The sequence below is a fragment of the Mesoplodon densirostris genome, chromosome 4 (assembly GCF_025265405.1).
Source record: "Mesoplodon densirostris isolate mMesDen1 chromosome 4, mMesDen1 primary haplotype, whole genome shotgun sequence".
Taxonomy (NCBI): domain Eukaryota; kingdom Metazoa; phylum Chordata; class Mammalia; order Artiodactyla; family Ziphiidae; genus Mesoplodon; species Mesoplodon densirostris.
Window position 1 is genome coordinate 178,672,049 of NC_082664.1, and position 10,552 is coordinate 178,682,600.

Sequence of the window (10,552 nt, forward strand, 5' to 3'; positions counted from 1 at the left end):
TAAAATTAATTATTAGGGAAATAGAGTAAGGAGAAATCTAAAATCAGTAAAGAGAGCAGGAGATTAAAAAAAAAACAATTGCTGCATTAAAAAAAATAAGGAAAAATGCAGGAAACAGCAGATTGAATACTACTGAAACAAAGTTGTAAATTAGATAACAAATGATAGAATTCCTTCCAAAAGTCAGAGGAAAAGGATAAAAATAGCAAATGATGAAAATATTTAAATCATCACAATAAAAGGTGATCTAAATATATCATATGGTAGCCATTCTGATGAAGAGAAATAGCAAATGGAGACAAAACACTTATCAAAGAAATTACAAAATAAAAAAATGTAACTTCTGATCAAGATTGTGCGGTAATTTTATGCTATGTGCACTCCCCCTGCAAACACCAATGACAAAGCATTACAAGAGAAAACCAAAAAGATATAGGTGGAACTGAAAAAGCTAGATAAATATCAAAATGAACACTAAATGGAGTAGAACTATGAAGTGGTAAGTAGGTTCTAGTTGGAAGTTGAGAGTTCAGCTCCTGAAGAGTAAAGTGAAACAAACATACTCCATTTGAGAAGGAGAACATTCATTCTTTCAAACCATATTTATTGAACTGGCACCGTTGAAATAATTGCGGATACAGCAATGAACCAAACAAACCCCTCTTTATTGGAGCTTACATTCTAGTGAGAAGACAGGCTCACTACAGGAAATCACAGGCTGAGTGCAATTTACCAGCTGCCCAGTGCACATGGGGGATTTTATGACTAACTGATAGGACTCATAGGCCGGAGGAAGAAAAAGCTAATGGGTTGGCTCAGTATGTGACACAAGCCAAAGATGGACAGTACCTGCTCTGAAGGCACTGAAGCTGTTGTCTTAAGAGAGTGATGGAATGGTGTGTTGAGAGAACAGCAAGGTGTCATTTTGGAGACAATACCCTGTAAAGAGGGGTACCATTCTCCAGGATGCAGTATATACTCTAAATCAATGATTACTGTATGATTCTATATCCCCAGTAGGTAGAAAACATGGATCAAGAAACAAAGGGATGGAAGGAGAAGTAATTTAGGGTAGCATAACTTCCAGTGACCCACTTGAGAATTTGGGCTCTCTGTCCATACAACTCTGGCCTCTGCAGATGTTGTGGAACAGATTCCCAAAGGGAAGCCCTGCTTTTCATAGGAGTGACAGCAAGAATCTCACTGAGCTTTAAACTACAGCAGCTACCTGGGAACTTTGGGTTTCTCATACCAGGACATAATCTGTCAAGAAGAGAATTCAAAATCTTGGCAGCTGTAACTGACTGGGATCATCAGAAGATCCCTGATAAAATAAAGGGTCTAAATACATCAGTAACAACAGTAACATAAATGGTTCAATTAATCTGCTTAAAGACAGAGATTTTCAGGATAGATTTAAAAGCAAAAAAGTTATCTGCTGTCCTAAAGAGACAAAAAGAAAACTACAGCCAAAAGTTTAAATAAATAAAAATTGGTAAGACAGGGCAATCACTCCAGATAGTTCAATGGTTAAAATCTTCTCAAAATATATTCCAACTGGAAAACACCAAAATGTCAAAAAAAATTCTGACAATAATGTTTAAAGTTACAGTGTGGCATTCTCAACAATGTAAGAAAAAAAATAACCCAAGGATTAAAAAAATGAAATCCTTGATCATTAAACCAGAGTGATAAAGGAAACCAATAATACTCTAGGAGCAAACGTCAAAATACAATTTACTAAATTCAGGGATGAACGTCCAATGAAATGGGAGATGTGGCATTGAACACTTGCAGGGAAGGTACCTAAACTTGAGACCTCTGCATAAAGCTAGGAACTCTGGATGAAAGGGTTTCCCCTCCTTTCATTCAAATAAATTGGGCTAGGGAAAAAATTCTTTATAAGGAAAACAGGAAAATCTGTCTCTGACATACCTCCAAAGGCAAGAGGGAAGTTTCTCCTGAGAAGCTATAACCATGGCTGCTCTCACATGGAGCTGGATTCACATTTACACTTCCAACAAGTCTACTTAACTGCATCCCAGATCAATGTACAAAACTATTTATAGGAATGCAAAATATCAACTCCTAACAGAATAAAAATCTCAATGTTTGCATCCAATTAAATATTATCAAGTATGAAAGAGTCAAGAAATTATGACCTGCAATGAGAAAAATTAATAAATAGAAACCAACCCAGAACTGATACAGATGTTAGAATTTTCTACAAGGACATTAAAATATAATTATATTTCATATGTTCAAAGAAGAGAAGAGGCATAATAAATAACATTGGAGATACAAAAATAGACATATACATACAGAAGAGGTGTTAGAGATAAGAACATATAATGAAAAACATTATGTGAAAAATTTGAAAAGTTAGACAAATTCCTAAATAAAATATGACTTCTTAAAGCTGAATCAAGAAGAAACAGAATACTTTTTGTCCAGTGTATCATAGCGGTTAAATGTGCAGACTCTGGACAAGATTACCTGAGTTCAAATCCTGGTTCTATTACTTGCATCTGTGTGACCTTGGACAAGTCACTTAAAATTATTGTGACTTGTATTTTAATCCTAAAATGTGGGTAGGGAATAGTACCTACCTCATAGAGTTATTCTGAAAGGCTAAATGAGTCTGTATCAGTTAAGTATATAGAAGAGTGCATAGCACATAGTAAGAACTATATAAGCACTGCCTCCTTAATAATATTACTCTTGAAGGTCATCATGCCTGCTGCAAGGAACTACACTTCTTGGTACAAAACCTAGAGAAACTCTCACAGAAGACATGTGAATGAATATTCATTGCAGCATGATTTATATTTGTGGACATTTGGAAACTACATAAATGTCCATCAACATAAAAATGGATAAATTAATTGTGATATATTTACATAACAGAATGAGGCAGCACAATAAAATGAACCAAAGAAAGCTGCAGCTACCACCATAGCAGAGTCTTGAAAACATAATGTAGCCTGAAAAGTGTAAGATTCAGAAATATAGATACAATATTATTCCATAGCATTTAAAATGAAAAGATGCAAAGTAATATGTTTTTTGAATTCATGTATATAACAGTATAGAGAAATGTGTAAGAAAGATGGACACAAAAATTAGAAAAGTGTTTACATTTAGGTTTAAAAGGAGAATTGGGGTAGTGGAAGGTTGCTCAAGAAGTTTCAACTACAGCTATAAAATTTAGTTTATTAGAAATTGTTTGTGGCATATGTGGCAGACTAATATGATTTACTAAAACTGAGTGGTAAATATAGGGACATGCATTATAAAGATTTTATTTGCTCTTCCATGTATTTTAAATATTTCATAATAAAAAGAACTTTCTGACTGGAAGAAACACATGACTATTAAAATTGAAAGAGGTCAAGAATTACTAACAAAATTTATGAAATAAGACAAACATCTAGACATACCTTGATAAAATTTTTGAATTTTAAGGATAAAAATTATTAAAACCATTTAGGAAGGAAAAAAGATATTTACCAAGGCAAAATATTTTAGCAGACCACAAACTCCTTTGTACCACTAAACAACAAAAGTCCCAGGGCAAAGTCTACATAGTTTTGAAGGGAACCTGTGTACGAGAATTTCATGCTCAAGTCAGTTGGTGATTATATATGAAGGCAAAAAAGATATTCTTGGCCTCTTAAGAACCTAGAAATTATACCAACCATGAACTCTTCCTGAAATACCTAGTGAAATAAATTTCAGCTGACCAAGAGCTCAATCCAAATAAAAAACTTGTAAGTCATGGTATAAAAGAATTGAAGATGAAAAATGTAACCTGCAAAATGTAGAGGTACATCCAAATAATTGTGGATAAGTTTTAATACAATGTCAGTAATAAAATTTGACAACTAGATTTATATTCCAAAAATTCAATAGCATTATATATCTAAACTCACAGTTTAAATCAACAAGAAGTATAAAAATGGAAGGAGAGAGAGAAGGAAATGTTTGGAACAGATAAGATTTACAGAAGATTTCTTATCAGAAACCATACAAGTGAGAAGAAAGTGGAGTGAAATACTAAAAGTCTTAAAAGAAAAAAAATGTAGAATTCTAGTGAAAGTATCCTTCAAAAGTGAAGGAGAATAAATAGTCCTAAAATTTGTATGAAATCACAAAAGTCCCTAAATAGCCAGAACAATCTTGAGAAATAAGAGCAAAGCTGGAGACTTCATGTGCTCTGGTTTCAAACTACATTACAAAGCTACAGTAATTAAAACAATATGGGCCATTCATACTCGCAGCCGGTCGGTGCTCGGTTGTCAGGTTTTGTGCACTATTGGATCAAAAGGGTGACGGCGCCGCTAGGATGAAGCTCATGAGATTTTTGATGAAATTGGTCACGAAATTGTAACCACTGAATTAAAGAATAGAACACAGGTCCATGGAACAATCACAGGTGTAGATGTCAGCATGAATACACATCTTAAAGCTGTGAAAATGACACTGAAGAACAGAGAACCTGTACAGCTGGAAACACTGAGTATTCGTGGAAATAACATTCAGTATTTTATTCTGCCAGACAGCTTACCTCTGTATACACTTCTCGTGGATGTTGAAACAAAGGGAAAGTCTAAGAAAAGGGAAGATGTTGCAGGAAGAGGCCGAGGAAGAGGAAAAGGCTGAGGCCAAGGCCGAGGCAGAGGAAGAGGGGGTCCTAGGTGTAATATCTCTCAAAACTACTATTTCAAAGTAGTTTTGTTTGTTTATGACAGACGAGGAAGAAGAAGAAGACGTGGCAGAGGAAGACTACGTGGCTAAGTTAGAAGATGGTGGAGTCCTAAGCAAACTGTGTCTCTCAAGATTATGATTTCAAAGTGATCGATGCCCCGGCTGCTTTTTGTACAGACTTTGTTTGTTTGTGGCAGTTTTTAATAAACATAAATGTAGGACAGAGTTGTCTATTGACTATATCATATTAAGTTTTAATAGTTCATATATATATATTCATGATACAAACACAATAAGAGCTAAGCATTACTACCAGGCAGTCCCAGAATAATTCCAGTCTTAGATCAGGCTTTTAATTTTTTGAACTAAATATTTCTTATATGAATGTATGTTGAATATACACCTTTTTACTTCACATGTACTGACTACGCGTTTTATTGTTTTACCTTGACTCCATTCTGTGGAACCTTCCTACAAGTGAAATAAGTTATTTTTGGTACTTCAGAAACTAAAGTCCTATGGAATGAGGGGTAAAATTGATTCTCCTTTCCTGAGTTTTATTCTATGGAGACTTAGGTTCTTAGTAAAAGGTGATGATCATCTTCTAAATTAAGGAGTCATGGATTTTGTCATCATTGTTAATGGTTTTTTGGTTTTATTTTACTTTTTTTTTTTGGCCGCGCCACACGGCATGTGGGATCCTAGTTCTCCGTCTAGGGATTGAACCCACACCCCCTGCATTTGAATTGACGCATCTTAACCACTGGACTGCCAGGGAAGTCCCTGTTTTACTTTTTTAATAGGTTCTTAATAGAATATAGGGTTTTTTTTGTTTTTTAATTTATTTTATTTTTGGCTGTGTTGGGTCTTCGTTGCTGTGCGTGGGCTTTCTCTAGTTGCAGCGAGCAGGGGCTATTCTTTGTTGTGGTGAGCAGGCTTCTCATTGCGGTGGCTTCTCTTGTTGCAGAGCACGGGCTCTAGGCACACGGGCTTCAGTAGTTGTGGCACGTGAGCTCCGTAGTTGTGGCTCGTGGGCTCTAGAGCACAGGCTCAGTAGTTGTGGCACACAGGCTTGGTTGCTCCACGGCATGTGGGATCTTCCTGGATCAGGGCTCGAACCCATGTCCCTTGTATTGGCAGGTGGATTCTTAATCAAATACTTTTACAAGTAGTCTTTTAAGAACAAAAGGAAGAAGACCTACTTCTTTTCCAAAAACTGGATTCTTTCTGATAATTAATAAGGATTTTTAAAATTGTTTTAATTGGTTAGATTTGGAGAAAAATATTTCTCAGTATATAGTTTATTATAAAGCTTACTACTCTTTGTTTATATACTAAAGAAAAAACCTAACTGAGGACTGAACTAGATATGTATTTTCATTTAATCATGTATGTGGGTTTGTTTCTTTGTTTGTTTAATGAGAAGGAAATGTTCTGCAAAGATTGTTATCGAAAAAGGAAGATTAGGCCTTGGAGGGAAGTTAATGTAAATTGAGATAGCAAGAGCATTTGTGTGTGGTGTGTGGTGTGTGTATATGTGTATCTCATTCTTTTCCATCCTTTGTTGGTGCTCCTATTAATTGAACGGGAGCAGAAGGAAAGAGAACACAGTGATGCATCAAGGTGGAGAGATTTGAAGGGGACAAACAGAAAAGCATAAGTAGTGAGTAAACAAACATAAGTTGACTCCTACCCTCTTGGAGCTTATAGGCTAAAAGGGAAACAGAGTTAGATATACACTGATACTTAATTGCAAATTGTGAATACTCTGATAAAGAATACTTTGTATTATCTTGTCTGTTTTAAAAGCAGTGGAGGCTCATATCGATTTTAAGTCAAATGCCAGTAACAAACGATTTTTAACCATGCCTCGGGGTCTTAGTTCTCTGACCATGGGTCGAACCTGTGACCTCTGCAGTGAGGGCACGGAGTCCTAACCACTGGACCACCAGGGAAGTCCCTTAAACTGTGTCTTATTTTGTGAATTTTAATGTCTGGAAGTTTGTAGTGTGAAACCAGTCTAGCAACACAGTTTAAATGTAAGGCCAAACGCTAGTGGGTACTAGACTGAGTTTGTCAACTTTAATAATAAGCAGTTATTTTATCAGCTAAAGTGAATTTATTTGAGAATAGCCAGAAGAATTGCAATTTGGCATATACAGACTATGGCAGGCCATAGGCAAATCCAGAGAACCAGGAAGGGGAGTTTGCTTTTATAGGGCATGTGGGTAGGGACCTAGGGAGGGGCAATAATAAGCAGAGTCCTTTTCAGGAAGAGGCTTCTCATTGGTTGGGTGACTACAGTTTCTGATTGGCTGGGCTGCCCTTGGGAAGAGAGACATTTTCTTCCTGCTGGATAGCAAAGTAGGCATTGCCTTCCTGTCCAGATGTAGGGCTGTGTCTCTTCCTGTTTGAAGTAATTGGGTTTGCAGTGAAGCTGGCCAGTTGGACAGCAGAACTTTCCTTATTGTATTCTTCCCTCTGGTTTTCCAGGGAAGGCTTCGCCAGGTGTGTGGTATTGTAAGAAGCAGTAATGCCTTCTGTTTTTATGTTTTTTTGGTGTTTTTTTTTTTCTGGCTGCACCACTCAGCTTGTGAGATCTTAGTTCCCCAACCAAGGATTGAACCCAGGCCCTCAGGATTGAAAGCATGAAGTCCTAACCACTGGACCACCGGGGAATTCCCAATCTGATATATCTTTTAAAGCTTAAGATTTTATTTGTGAAATTTAGGAATTTGTTTAAAGAAATTTATTGTGAGTTTAAATAGAAAACTGTAAGTGAAATAATAGAGAAATTATATTTCACAACATGTTTTAATCTACTGTAATTAGATTGGTTAAGCAAGAATGGCTAAGTATTTTGAAATGTATTAATATGCTCAGCAGTCAAAATACACATGATCTTCTATAATAGATATCAGAATAACATTTAATAACACAACACTCATTCCTGAAAACCTAAAATGGACTTTCTTCATCATGTTAAGGAAGAATTTTCTATCTTAAACCAACAGCAGACATTTCTAGAGACATTCAAAATAAAACAACAAAAGAATATAAAAACAAAAACAAAACAAAACAAACCCAATATGGTACTAGCATACAAACAGACACACAGATCAATGGAACAGAATCCAGAGTCTAGAAATAAACCCAATTAATTTATAACAGAGGAGCCAAGAATATACAATAAAGGAAGGACAGTCTCTTCAACATATGGTGTTGGGTAAACTACACAGTCCCATGCAAAAGAATGAAATTGAACAACTATCTTACACCATACACAAAAAACTAACTCAAAGACATGAATATAAAACCAGAATCTATAAAACTCCTAGAAGAAAATATAGGCAGTAAGCTCCTTGACATAGGTTTGGGCAATGATTTTTAAAAATCTGACATCAAAAGCAACAAAAGCAAAAATCAAAAACTGGGACTACATTAAACTAAAATGCTTCTGTATGGCAAAGAAAACCATCAACAAAATGAAAAGGCAACCTAATGAATTGGAGAAAATATTTGCAAATCATATATCTGATAAGGGGTAATATCCAAAATATGCAAAATATACAAAACATACAACTCAATAACAAAAGGAAAAAAATAATCTGAATAAAGATTGTATAGTAGGGACCTACCTGGTGCCACAGTGGTTAAGAATCCGCCTGCCAATGCAGGGGCCACAAGTTCGAGCCCTGGTCCAGGGAGATCCCACATGCTGTGGGGCAACTAAGCCCATGTACCACAACTATTGAGCCTGAGCTCTAGAGCCCGCGAGTCACAACTACTGAAGTCTGCATGCCTAGAACCCGTGCTCCACAACAAAAGAAGCCACCGCAATTAGAAGCCCGTGCACTGCAACAAAGAGTAGCCCCTGCTCACCGCAACGAAGAACCACCACAGCCATAAATAAATAAACAAATAAATAAATAAAGATTTAAAAAAAGATTGTATAGTAGATGTGAATAGACATTTTTCCAAAGAAAACATAGATGGCCAACGGGTACATTAAAAAAAGAAGTGCTCAACATCATTAATCACAAGGAAAATGCAAACCAAACCACAATGAGATATCACTCCACACCTGTTAGAATGGCTATTAACAAAAAGACAAGAAATAACCAGTATTGACAGGGATGTGGAGAAAAGGGAACCCTTGTGCATTGCTGGTGGGAATGTAAACTGGTACAACCACTATGAAAAAAGTAAGGAGGTTCCCCCACAATTAAAAATAGAACATATGATCCAGCTATTGCACTTCTGGGTATTCATCTCAAGAAAATGAAAATACCAATATGAAAAGATGTATGCACTCCCATGTATGCTGCAACATTATTTACAATAACCAAGATATGAAAACAACCTAAGTGTCTATCAATGGATGAATGGATAAACATGTGATACATACACACACACACACACACACACACACAGAACATACACACTGAAAATATTTTTCAGCCATAAAAAAGAATTACATCTTGCCATTTGTAACAACATGGATGGAATTTGAGGACACTATGCTAAGTAAAGTAAATCAGAACAAGAAAGACAAATACCATATGGTCATTCTTATATGTGGAAGCAAGAAAAGAAAGAAAGAGAGGAAGGAAGGAAGGAAGAAAGGAAGGGAGAAAGGGAGGGAGGGAGGGAGAGAGGAAGAAAAACACCAAGCTCATAGATGCAGAGAACAATTTGGTGGCAGAGAGTGGGGCACAGCAGAAATGGGTGAACTTTTTTTTTTAGTTTAAATAAATTGATTTTTCAAACAATGAAAAATGGGGAATTCATCACCATCAGGCCTGCCTTGCAAGAAATCAGAAAGTATTTTCTTCATGTAGAAGGAAAATTATATATACCACAAATTTGGATATACATAAGAAATGAAGAACATCAGAGAAGGAATAAAGGTAAAATAAAATTTTGACTTTTCTTTTTTTTTTTTTTTTTTTTTGCGGTATGCGGGCCTCTCACTGTTGTGGCCTCCCCCGTTGCGGAGCACAGGCTCCGGACGCGCAGGCTCCGGACGTGCAGGCTCAGCGGCCATGGCTCACGGGCCCAGCCACTCCGCGGCATATGGGATCCTCCCAGACCGGGGCACGAACCCGTATCCCCTGCATCGGCAGGCGGACTCTCAACCACTTGCGCCACCAGGGAGGCCCAATTTTGACTTTTCTTACTATTAATTGATATAAAAGATAACTGTTTAAAGTAGTAATGGTAATTATGTATTGGGTTATTACAGCATAGTGATAAGTGGAATGAATGACAGCCATGTCATAAGAAACAGGAGAGTGGAATTAGGAATGCTCTATCATAAGGTACCTGCACTACATTTGAAACAGAACAGTGTCATTTGAAAGTGATCTAACATTGGTTAAAATTAAATATTGATATTTTAAAATCTAGGGAAAACATTAAAAACATTTTTAAAAGTATGACTGATATGCTCAAAAAGGAAATAAAATATGATCATATAAAAAGCTCCTATAAAACCAAAGAAGACAGGACAAAATTCCCCTGACAATGAATACAAAACAATTACAAACACGACTGCTATTAATTCAAATGCTATATTAATAGTCATTTTAAATATGATTGGTAAAACTACTCTAAAAGACAAGGACTGTCAGGGTAGTTTTTTTTAAAGACACAAATCTATGTTATTTGTAAGAAACCCACTTTAAATACAGACAGTTTAATATCAAAAGGAAAGAGAAAGATATACTATTGTTTATGGTAATAAGAAGAAAGCTGGGGTAGCTATATAAATTTCACACAAAGTGGATGTAACAATTCTAACCATGTGTGCACTTAAAAATAGAGCATCAAAATATATGAAACA

General features: G+C 36.0%; 1 pseudogene; it reads left to right on the forward strand.

Moving 5' to 3' along the window:
* The first annotated feature begins 4,345 nt into the window (after window positions 1–4,345).
* On the forward strand, window positions 4,346–4,797 carry LOC132488224 (small nuclear ribonucleoprotein Sm D1-like; annotated as a pseudogene).
* Window positions 4,798–10,552: the final 5,755 nt, after the last annotated feature.